We start from the raw sequence: 11,894 nt of genomic DNA, 5'->3' as shown, positions 1-11,894 counted from the left end.
TAGTGAACAAAATGTGAACACATTGACATCTTCCTTGGTTCTGTCTAAAGACAATAAGTAAGTAAGTAGTAAGTAAGTAAAGTTTATTTCTTAAGCGCTTTTCACAGATAAAAATCACAAAGTGCTTTACAATAAAATACTGGAGAACAATTTTAAATACATATATAAAACAATAAAATACATATATAAAACAAAATAAGAAAAATGTCAACCAAATGCTCTTCTAAACAACAGTGTCTTCAGTCCACTTTTAAAAGAGTCCACAGATTCTGCAAAACGCAGAGACAAAGGCAAAGCATTCTACAACGTGGGGGCCACAAACTGAAAAGATCTCTGTCCTCGAATTCTGAAGTTTACACGAGGGATTACAAGCAGGTTCTGACCTGAGGAACGAAGAGCACGACCAGGAGAGTAAGGAGTCAACATCTCCAGGATATAATGTAGAGCTTGACCATGCAAAGCCCTGAAGGTGACAACTAAAATCTTAAAATCAATCCTGAATTTGACAGGGAGCCAGTGTAAGGCTGATAACACAGGAGTGATATGGGACAATGTACTAAACAGACAATAAGGTCTGTTTAGTACATCCTACGTCCTTCTAAAATACAAAATGAAACCACAACTGTAACTGTGTTCAATCCCAGGAAGCTAAACAGGAAGGGGTTCACTGAGGATGTCGTCCATTCAATCTCCTTCTTCACAACCCTGATAGTGTTCCTTCTTTCACTGTGCAAAGTTAAGCTAAGCTACCTTCATATTTAGCAAAATATAAAGACAATGAGATTTCACAGCTAGCTTGGTTCTTGTTTCTGTGAATATGTATGTGTATATATATATATATATATATATATATATATATGTATATATATATACATATATATATATATATGTATATATACATTCAGTTTTTCTGCTAGCTGTTTTGTTAAATATGAGGCTAGATTAACATGACAGTTAGCTAAATTTAGCATTTTATCGATAGCTGGACTGCGATTGTAGGTGTTTTTTGAAAACAAGAAGCTGTAGAATTGTATTTTATATTTGAAAAAAAGAGATATAACATATTAAACAGGCCATTTTTTTTGCTTTTGGACAGAACCAAGCTAGCTGTTTCTCAGTGTCTTCATGTTAACTTGATAGTTAGCTTAATTTAGCGTAAATACCTGAAGGCGTTCTCATAAACAGGAGGTAGGCTGTGGTTTAGTATTTTGTGATTTTTTTTTTGTACCTAAACTTTTGTTCACAACTAGAGCTGGATTTGCTCGACGATTAGCATAAAAGGACTGCTATTGTAGTCATTTTTAAAAACCTATGCAAACTTTTTTTTATCCTAAAAGTGCAAAGACTTTCAAAGTTTCTCTTCTGACCTTTTTGCCTTCGTCTGAGAGCAGAAGAAGATCCAGAGAGAGCACCGAGGACAACTGCTGGAATCAAACCAGGAAAATCGTAATAACAGGTTGTGCATCTTGAACCGCTAAACCACAACCAACTATTTCTGTCAGTAAGCTGCACAGTGAGCAAACCAAAGGACAGGATCGCTTTTCTTGTGCATCCTCAGAGCTCTTCAGCCTTAAAAAAAATCACACACACCATTTCCCACCTTTTCCTCATCAATCTGAGCTGATGAAAGAACAGAAAAACCCTCAGTGACCTTCATTACTCCACACCTCCGCTTGTTATTTTTCTCACATGGTGCAATGTGAGGAAATGCAGTGAGTTGGCTCCAGTTTTCTTTCCTCAGTCGAGTATTTTACACACTTTAAAACCAACAGCGACATCAGCATTGTGATTTTCCTTTGTCTGTCGCCTGAGACACCCCCGCTGCCATTACTGTGATAGGAGAGGAGAAGCAGGGAAGTAAATGGAAAAGCCATTGTAAGGAATATGTCCCATGGCACACATTTAAATCAGCCTAAATGGAGCATCCAATGATCTGTAACTGTGCAGAGGAGATTGACTTAAACAGTTTCCTGCGGCCCTCTTTCATTAGGAACTTATTAAACCTGAATGGAAACTTGGAGAGAAAAAATAATGCAAAAAAAAAAATAAAATGGAGGCCTCGGGCTGCAGCTGAATGCCACTAAATACCCTGTCATTCTGTCAAGGGCACGCTGCAATTTTAGGCAGAGGATTGGAGCTCTTGCTGGATGCAGTTCAGCCGGCGGAGACCACAATTTGCGATTCCATTCATTATTCAGCAGCTGTGTTTTATCTGCACACATACTGGGAGTCAGCTGGGCCGAAACCAGCAGGAAAACCCCCAGAAGGAGCAGAACAAACAAAGTGACTTCACAGCACGAAGAACACGGTCAGCAAAGAAGAATCTGCAGGACTTTCTGGGCAAAGCTTCGCATAAACCAGGTCTGAGGTGACACTTGGTGTGTTCGCCTGACAGTTTGAGACGCTGCAATGCAGAAAACAGCAGAAGGAAGGAGGAGACTAGAATTCCAGGTGCACACTGACACCACAAACTAAAATGACTGTTATTAGAGAATCTCACACTGACATGATTGAGCGGATATTAAATATGCATGACGGGATTCTGGGGAACAGAGACGTTCAGTTCAGACAGAAACATACAGAGAAATGAAGATCAGAAGGTTCTACGTTCAGTTTATTCACAGCATCTTAAATAATCCCACAAAAAATCCTCATTTAGACCAGCTTGTTTTTTAAAAAAAAAAAAATTAATTATATACACTGTAAAAAAAAATAGCTATACTTTTTGAACAATTACTTTACATATTTCTAGATTGGTTAAATTACAGACAATAATTAGTAAAATTACAGGTTAAAAAATGCATTGCTTTACATGCTAATTGTAAAAAAAATCTTAAAAAAACAACAGCAATGTGCACCTAACATTTTACGTAAACATAAAATTACACTATTATGTATTTAAATCAGCTTTAAAAATTATTTTACAGATACTTTTTAATTATTTAAAATATATTATTAGTTAATTATTTAAACATCATTTTACAGATATAATTTATTTTTTTAAAACAATGTTATTATTGAATTATTTAAATATAATTTAACAGAAATTATTTAATTATTTAATTTTTATTTTACAGATATACATAAATATATCTTAAAGATTAAAATTTTCTTTCTTAATTTATATTTTTTCTCCATTTTGAAAAATAAAAATCTGTATTTGTGAATTCGCCAATTTTTAAAAAAATTAAATTTAGATCAAAAAATAAAAAAAACAAAAAATGTACACACATTTAAAAAATATATTTTACAATGCGTGAAATTATACAGTTTTGCTGTTTTTGAATCACCTAAAAATATTGTACAGATATTTGCTGTTGCTTATTTAAATGATATTTAAATTATTTAATTATTAATTAATGAATTGAAAAGAAATCAAGGGTTTTAAATACATTTCATTTTTTGCATTTTTCCCGTTTTATAAAAAAATTCTATATTTGTATATATGTTGATAAAGTCAGCTTGGTTGTAAAATTACACAATTTTTAATGTATTTAAATGAGCAAAAAATGTAATTGCATACATATATTTGCTATTTAAAAAGAAAAAAATTTTATGTATTAAAGATTGAAAAATTGTTGATAATTTTTTTAACTTGTATTTTACAGACTTTCTGTGTTTTGTTGAATTGGAGATAATGTCAATTTGTAAAAATTACACGTTGGCCAAAAGAAATTTAAATAAAAAATGTACATGTTGAAAAAACACAATTTACAATGTATGAAATTACACAGTTTTATTGAATTTAGATGAGCTAAACCTTCCTATCACTGCAGCATGCATGTCCCAGCAAAACAAAACATGTTTAGTTTTTTAACGTTTGTGTTAACTTGTCAGTTTTTTGGTGTGTTTTTTTTTGAACAGCAGAAGAAATTATGGGTGAAAAAAAGACTCAGTGCCACGGCTTTGCATTTCCACCTTGAAACCTCAGTTTTTGATTCAATAAACTTTTTCATCACATGTACTTTTGATGAACAGAGATGAGTTTTTGAGGGTTTAATCAATGACTGGAGAGGAACTTTAAGCTACTTATGAGAGCACAGAGTTAGATTATTAAAGACTGCTACTGCTTTTATATCTGTCTGTTATTTATGAAGCCACAACCAGGAGACAGTTAGTTTAGATGAGAACTGGAGGCAGAAACACTGAGTTTGGTTACAGCTAGAGGTAAAAATCTCTCTTATTTCCTTCTAAAACTCACAATCTCTCTTTTGTTTAATCCGCAAGTGTAAAAACTGCGAGTGGATGGAGCCAAGTTGTTACGTAAAAGGAAACTTCAACCTGGACCCAAGATCCAGCAGCATCGATTAAAAGATTAGCTTCATGTGATGGTCTTTGAAGTAGGATGGACTCATTTCAGAGGTAAGTGATTCAGGTGGACTTCCTGCTGGGTGGGTGGCAGGTACATGGTGAGGATGGTGTGGTTAGTCTTAGAGTGTTCAGGTTGGGGTGGTTGAGCTTTGAGCTCTGACGCTGTAGATGGACATCTGGTCAGTGGATCAAGCCTCTTTTTATCCCTTTACTCTCTGAACCTGGTTCTACTGGAGGTTTCTTCATTGTTAAGGAGAGTTTTTTCTTCTTCCAGAGGAAATGTTGGGTTTCTCTGCACAATTTTGAAGTGCCATGAGATGATGTACGGTAAAAATAAATGAATTGAAGGAAAGTTCTGGTGGGTTGGTGACTTGAAAGCGGGAATCTGAGGCACAGGAGGTGGAAGATCTTTTTTTCTTTCCGCCTAGTAAACAAATAAACAAACATGGGGTGGAGGTCACTAAGACAATCCTTCCACTGGAGCAGGTAGATTTGTCTGTTGGAGGTTTGTTTGCTGCAGGTGTCTGTTTGGTTGATGAAGCTCAGGTGATGATTAACAGCTGAGGAAAGTTTGTCAAACAAACTAACAAGAACCAACAAAGGAGACAGACAGGAGAGAGGACAAACGAGAAACACCAGAGAAGGAATAGAGATAAGGAAACACAAGATAAAGGTAGGCACCGTCTAGACCATGACAAAGAGTGAATTGTTTGGTGTCTTTATGCTAAGGTGAGCTAAGCTAACCATATGACTCATGGGCCAACACTGGCCGGCCAGAAGGTTCAGTTTTTCAATAAAATGCACTAAAACAAGGAGGAAAATTTGGAATTGTGGTTATTTACAGGTTGGTATGCTCTGATTTTACTGGAAACATGAGATCAAATTGGACTAAATGTGGAGCCTAAACTAGAATCAGTGTAGACCAATCAGCCACTTCATTAAAACCACTGCATCATGCATACATAATACATGCACGATGCAGCGCCAATGTCCGTCCGTGTTCCGCGCTCCGGTCGGACGCTGATTTCTGTTGCATTGCATCGCTCACTTCTACTTTTGATGACGTATCGTGCTCAGACGATTAGTCGACGCGTCGTTAGTTGCAGCCCTAATTTAAGCACTTTTCAAAATTAAAAACGCTAACCAGCAAAAGACATTTAAAGCAGTGGGGATCACTGGTGAAGTGAATGACATTGATTATCTCGTTACTGATCAGTGTTCTGTTGGGAAACCTTGGACAGACTTCCCAAACAACAACTTGTGTTTTTCACTGAAGAAATCATTAAATGAATGATAAATCCAGTGTAGACACTGTTAATGCGGTAAATGACTATTCTAGCTGGAATTTTTAATGGAATATCTCCATAGGGGTACAGAGGAACATTTCCAGCAACCATCACTCCTGTGTTCTAATGCTACATTGGGCATGAAACTTTTGAACTGTAATGTTTGTTTGTCTTGTATTTTTACTGCCTGCAGTTTCTCCTTGGACGTCAATAAGTATTTAAGGTTAAACAGTTCCAGTCAAATTGATGGGAAGGACGCATTCCCCAACAAAATAATGACAGGAAACTTATTTCAATCCACTTAATGTGCTTTTTTTGTGCTAAATAACTGCTTTAAAGTGAATTTTCATTCCTTATCATAAACATCACGTCCTCCTCCATCCATTTATATGAACTAACTGCTCTCTATTAAAGATCTTGCATGATAAGGAGGCTGTATTTAATGCATTTTTATTGCAGCTTTCCATTTATTCGGTTTGTTTCTGGCAGGAACGTAGAAGCTACAGAATACAGGGTTTTAGTTTAGAGAAATCTGAGTCACCCTGACCTCCTTCTGATAGTTATTTTAAAACCGACAGCTATCGTACATGCACTGCTTTCATCTCTTACTGCTTCCATCGTATGGAGATGTAGCGTGAGAAAGAGCCCGTGCATGTTTAAAGAGCAAAGCCTCGTGGGAACTGATCCCTTAGTACCAACATCTCTGATTGGATTAGCTCGACCACGTCACCTGCTAACCGGCCTCCTTTTACCCTCCGTACGGCAGCAATTAACGTGATTAACACTCGATCGGTGGCCGAGCTATTTGTGGATTGTTTGAGCAGAAAGATTAGACTTTATTGTTCGATAATCCCTCAGAAGGAGCTTTAGTTTTGAAACTAAAGTCTTTTTGGAGGAAAACATTGAGCAAGAGTATTACAAATCTGCAGCAGAATCTAATTACAGCATGTGAAGTCAGAATGCATCGCACAGATTCAGTAAAAAGAGCATAATATGAAATAAAAATGTAGAGTAAGTGCTGTTGGATTGTTGCATTACAGTTTGGTGTAACGGTGAATTCCTTTAGTGATAGTTTGCAGTCTCTGAGAGCTCTACCGGCTGAATTTAATACGTTGTGGGCCAACAGGAATACAAATGTGAATCCTGTGAGGTTTCTAACTTGCCTTCAGGCAGGAATCGGGGAAACAGGAGTCAGTGTTTCGCTCTGCACGGAGAAACAAACATCAGCTTCATGTTTTTATCCCAGAAGTAGGTTGCTTCCTCTAATCTGCCCGGTAACAGTTCAGCGGTGTGCAAATGTATGATGGCGAGTGTGTGCGTACGGGCTCGACGGTTGTGTGCAAGCATGCATAAGTGTGCATGTTTGCATGTGCAGCCAACAGTGAGTGGGCTGATGGGAGCGGAGGAGGAAGAGTGGGAGGAGGAGGAGGCCAGTGGTAAAAGCTTCAACAAAAGCTAAAGATAGCACAGCGCTTGCAGGCACTCAGCGAAGCCTGTCAAGGTTACCCACACACACATGCATGCAGAGGGACGGCAGCAAGGGCACGAGGAGGCCTTCCAAACACTAGAAGTACAACAACCGAGCAGGTAGTTAATGGGCTAAAGTAGAATATCATCCATAGCATCAAGGAGCGGCATGTCACACATGAATATTCATGATTTAACACAGAAAAGTGTGTGAATGTTCTGCAGAATGGAAAATCTGAGTCACATTGTTGGATGTGAGGAAGCTGCACGTGAGAGACCGGACTGTTAAGTGCAATATTAGAACCACCTGACTAGTAACTGATAACGAGCCAACCCTCGGTTTAACGTACGCCGCTTTGTTGTTATCCATCCATCCATTCTCTATACACCGCTTTATCCTCACTAGGGTCATGGGGGGTGCTGGAGCATATCCCAGCTGACTCGGGCGAAGGCAGGGGGCAAACTGGACAGGTCACCAGTCTGTCACAGGGCTACATATACAGACACACAATCACACTCACATTCACACCTACAGGCAATTTAGAGTAACCAATTAACCTCAGCATATTTTTGGACTGTGGGAGGAAGCCGGAGTACCCGGAGAAAACCCACGCATGCACAGGGAGAACATGCAAACTCCATGCAGAAAGATCCCAGGCCCGAACCGGGGATCTTCTTGCTGCAAGGCAAAAGTGCGAACCACTATTCCACTGTGTAGCCCGCTTCGTTGTTATGTCAGACTTAATTCAGTGGAAGTCATTGGCGAGTAGAAGGGATTAAAGGCATTAGAGGAGATTTAATTTCCTACGACTTTGAACGCAGCATGCGCATGCGCACATACAACCTCTCCCTCACCCCCCTCTAACCTCCCCCCTTTTAACATTTACGAAGAAATGCCCCCCTCCAGAAACTTGCGTAGGACTTGTGAAGTTGTCTTTTACGGCTGGGTCCCCCTGGATCTTTATCTGCCATTATGTAAAAAAAGATGAGCAAAACAAGTCGCCAGCTAACTACGAAGCTATACCAAAGCAACACATACAGAAAACACGTAAGTCCAAGGCGTACGTAATCTACGTAACTAGGCCTGAGCCGGAAGATTTTTGATTGACAGGAAAGGGAGCAAACCAAACGCCTCGGTCCGAGCGCGTTGATTGGCTGATGTTTTTCAGGTCCTGCCATGTCCACAGTTATTTTTTTTATTCTTTTAGAAACCATACATACAAGTCCACTAAAGGTCAGTATATTCATTTTATGTGAATCAGACAAATTAAACAAAAAAAACTTCCTCCATAATGCCTTTAATACTGTATGTACGGTAGTAACGCAGCGCTATAAGACAACTTTGTTTACATTCGCTAACTTCATTATGACTCCAAAATGTAAGTCTTGTTATGTTTCAGTGGGTAATGACTGTTTGTCGTTACAAATATGGAAACTGATCCATATTATGATGCACGTAACGGCTTAGTTCACTTTTTTACCGGAGTGCCTTAAATCAAAGAATCCACCTCCAAAGTGTATTTTTCTTCCTTAAACAAGAAGTCTTCTTACTGTTTCATACTGAAAAATGCTGGCATTTTAAAGAAAAATCTACATAAAGTGAACCTTGAGAACAACCTTGACGCTCATCAGTCACAATTCTTTTCTAGAAGATGTCAAAACGCACAAAAGTCTTCAAAAATATGCCATAAACATTCAAGATCTGGTTACTACAAAGATCACAGCATCTATTTCACTTGATATTCATAATTATTAAACCATTCAGGGATCTTCTTCAGCTCTTTCCCTTTCGTCTGTCCACATATCTAACATTGTGTCATCTGGACAGGGTGTCTGGATTAAACTGCATTTTTCTGCTGTAAAGTATCTTTATGTGAGTTTATCTATAAAACCAGAACAGAACACCACGGCTGACTGTCTGGAGTCTCATCAGGTCTGCTGTGATACCAAAACGTTTCAGCTTCACTTTTAGATCTTCTGTCACCAGAGTTTGTAACGTCTGAGGAAGTCACCAGTGGACGGATCTTCCACCCAGAAATCCAGAATCTGACGCTGACGAACACATTCTGGCCCCGTTTTAAACTCTGTGAGGGCTAAGTGTTGAATTAATCAGAAGTTACATCACCAGCAGAGGCGACCCGTTGATCTACTTCCCTCCAGCCACATGTCGATACGTCTCGCCAGCTCGCTAATAGCCGGACGCTAAAGATAGAGCAGAACTAATGGATACGGTCCAAAAGTCCGCTAAGCACAGGCATGAGGTCAATCACAGCTAGTTAAAGCTCCTCGGAGCAACGCTGAGCTGATTTGTGGCTTTTCTGGGGTCTTAAGGGTCGAAACAACCGGATTTATTTAGAAATGGGCTAAAAATGTTTCTCCACATCGATCAGCCAGATCATTAAAACCATCTGGAGGCTCCTGTCTGGAACCAGGATGTCGGTTCTGGATCTTTTGGGTCCTTCAGGAATCTGTTTATCAGGTTTCTTCTGGTACTTCCTGTTGAATCGGACACAGATCTGGGGAGTTTGGAGGTCGGGGCGACTCTTGGTCGTGCTCCTCGAGCTTTTTCTGCAGCATAAAGAGATGCATTTATGTTAAATAAGTTCAATTTGTAAAGTACAAGTACCTCAAGTCCACATCAGAAAAAAATCTCTTTTTTTTTTTTTTTTTTTACAAATAGCAATTAGTGCTTTTCTGTTTGACCATAAAATGACAGATTTTTTTTTTAACCATCTTTAAATTTAAAAAAATATATTGTGCAGATATTCATTGTTATTGGAAAGAAATATTATATATTAATATTGAAACATTTTGAAACCATTTTACAGATTTTCAGTTTTTCTTAATCACAGATATTAACTAATAAAAAAGAATTAATTATTCAAAAAACAAACAAAAAAACAAGGAGTAATGTACCTTTTGTCCACATCAAAAATATGTATTTTTACTCAAATTAATTTTACAAACGAAACGATAAAACTTAACTTTATACTTTTTTAAAAAATTAGCTAGAGATGTCATTATTTTACAAATAGTTATGTATATTAAGGATTGAATAACGGTAAATTTGTCAACATAAAATTTCACTTTATACTTTTTTATAAATTAGCTAAAGATGTCATTATTTTACAAATAATTATGTATTTTAAGGACTGAATAATGGCAAATACATTTTCAACTATTACTTTACAGAATAAAAGACAAAAGAAAAGTCCACATCAAATAAAACTGGTTTACTGTATTTAAATCAGCTAAAAATAGGATTCCTTTTCCAATATTTGCAGCTATTTTCATCATTTAAATTTTGATTTTAATCATATTTTTTGTCGGTCTGGCGTTCCCTTTCTTTTTCTTTTACAGTTTGCAGTACTTTTAGATTTAACACATTTTCTGCTTAAATCCAGACCAGAAAACAAAGAAAGCGAACACACATCAGAGGTGATATAATCTGTTCTATAAATCCAGATAATCTGCAGGAAACAATCCTCTCCCTGTGATCGAACCGGATCTTATGTAACTCGGATGATTCTAATATATAGAAAATAAACGGGTCAACAAGTCCTGAACATCACATGAGGAGAAGTTATGAATATTTGAGCGTCACACTGGAGTCAAGAGTTCACAGATTTCTGCTCGGTTTCCTCCAGATGACCTGAAAATAATCATCCATAGATCACATCTCAGAACAGAATCCTCCTAAAACCTGAGACCGACCAGGTGTTTGTGGTAGAAGAAGGATGTTATCGGTGTTCTCCAGATGTTTGAGCTGCAGGTTCTCCTTGTTTCAGTCAGTTATGGGATGTAAAGAAAATAAAGTTAAAACTCTGAATGTCTGCTCCAGATGTGGAACCAGGAGGTCGTCGAGTTTAAGAGTAAAATGAAAGACGTTGATAAATAAAACATCACGAGGCTGGATTTATTTATTATAATGTTAATAATTCAGGTGAAGATGTTTGCTCAGTCAAGGTAGAAAAGTTCAAACAGAAAAGAAGATTTTAAACTCACATTTACTGTTAGCTTTAAATACAAACAGGAATTTAGAGAATATGTGGATGAAAAGGAGAGAAAATGTAGTTAAGTGTCCTTCTGAGTGATTTTATTAAAATAAATTCTCCTAATAAAAACAGATCTGCTCTGAATTCACCCTCCAAACCCCAAAACATGAGCTTAGAAATCAGATTTTCTTTTAAAAAGTGACAAAATGCCACCATTTTTGATAGGAAGAAACAGTAAAACCAGAAAGAACGGTTGGATTTTCTGTTTTTTAAAGTATTTTTTTTATTGAAACATGAGGTAACATGAACCAAATCTAAGCTTAAAATCTTAACATTTCATCAAAAATGTTAGATTATGAACTTTGTCACATTTCTTTTGAGCTAACCGTGTTCACTATAGTGTTTAGAGATTAAAATGAACCAAATCTAGGCTTAAAAACTTGATATTTCATCAAAATGAAACAAGTTTGAAGAGTTAGAAACTGTAGAAACAGAAAACAAAGATCAGATTTTTAATTTTTCAACATTTCTTGAACAAATTATACGTAAAATGTTGTTCCATGAGGAAAAATGAACCAAATCTAAGCTTAAAATCTCAACATTTCATCAAAATTGCGTCATTTTTGAGAGCTTCAAACAGTAAAAACCAAAATAAATTGTTGTATTTTCAAATTTATTACAATTTTTAAACTTAAACATGTGTAACAGAAGGAAAAATTAGCCAAATCTAGTCTTAAAATCTTAATATTTCATCAAAATCTTAACTTAAACCATGTGAGACGTGACTTAAATTGTGTTTTTCTCGTTTTAAACCAACTCTGTGATTTCAGTCGTC

This window comes from Acanthochromis polyacanthus, chromosome 19, assembly GCF_021347895.1.
Source record: "Acanthochromis polyacanthus isolate Apoly-LR-REF ecotype Palm Island chromosome 19, KAUST_Apoly_ChrSc, whole genome shotgun sequence".
In the NCBI taxonomy this organism is placed as follows: Eukaryota; Metazoa; Chordata; class Actinopteri; family Pomacentridae; genus Acanthochromis; species Acanthochromis polyacanthus.
Note: the sequence above shows the minus strand (reverse complement) of the source record.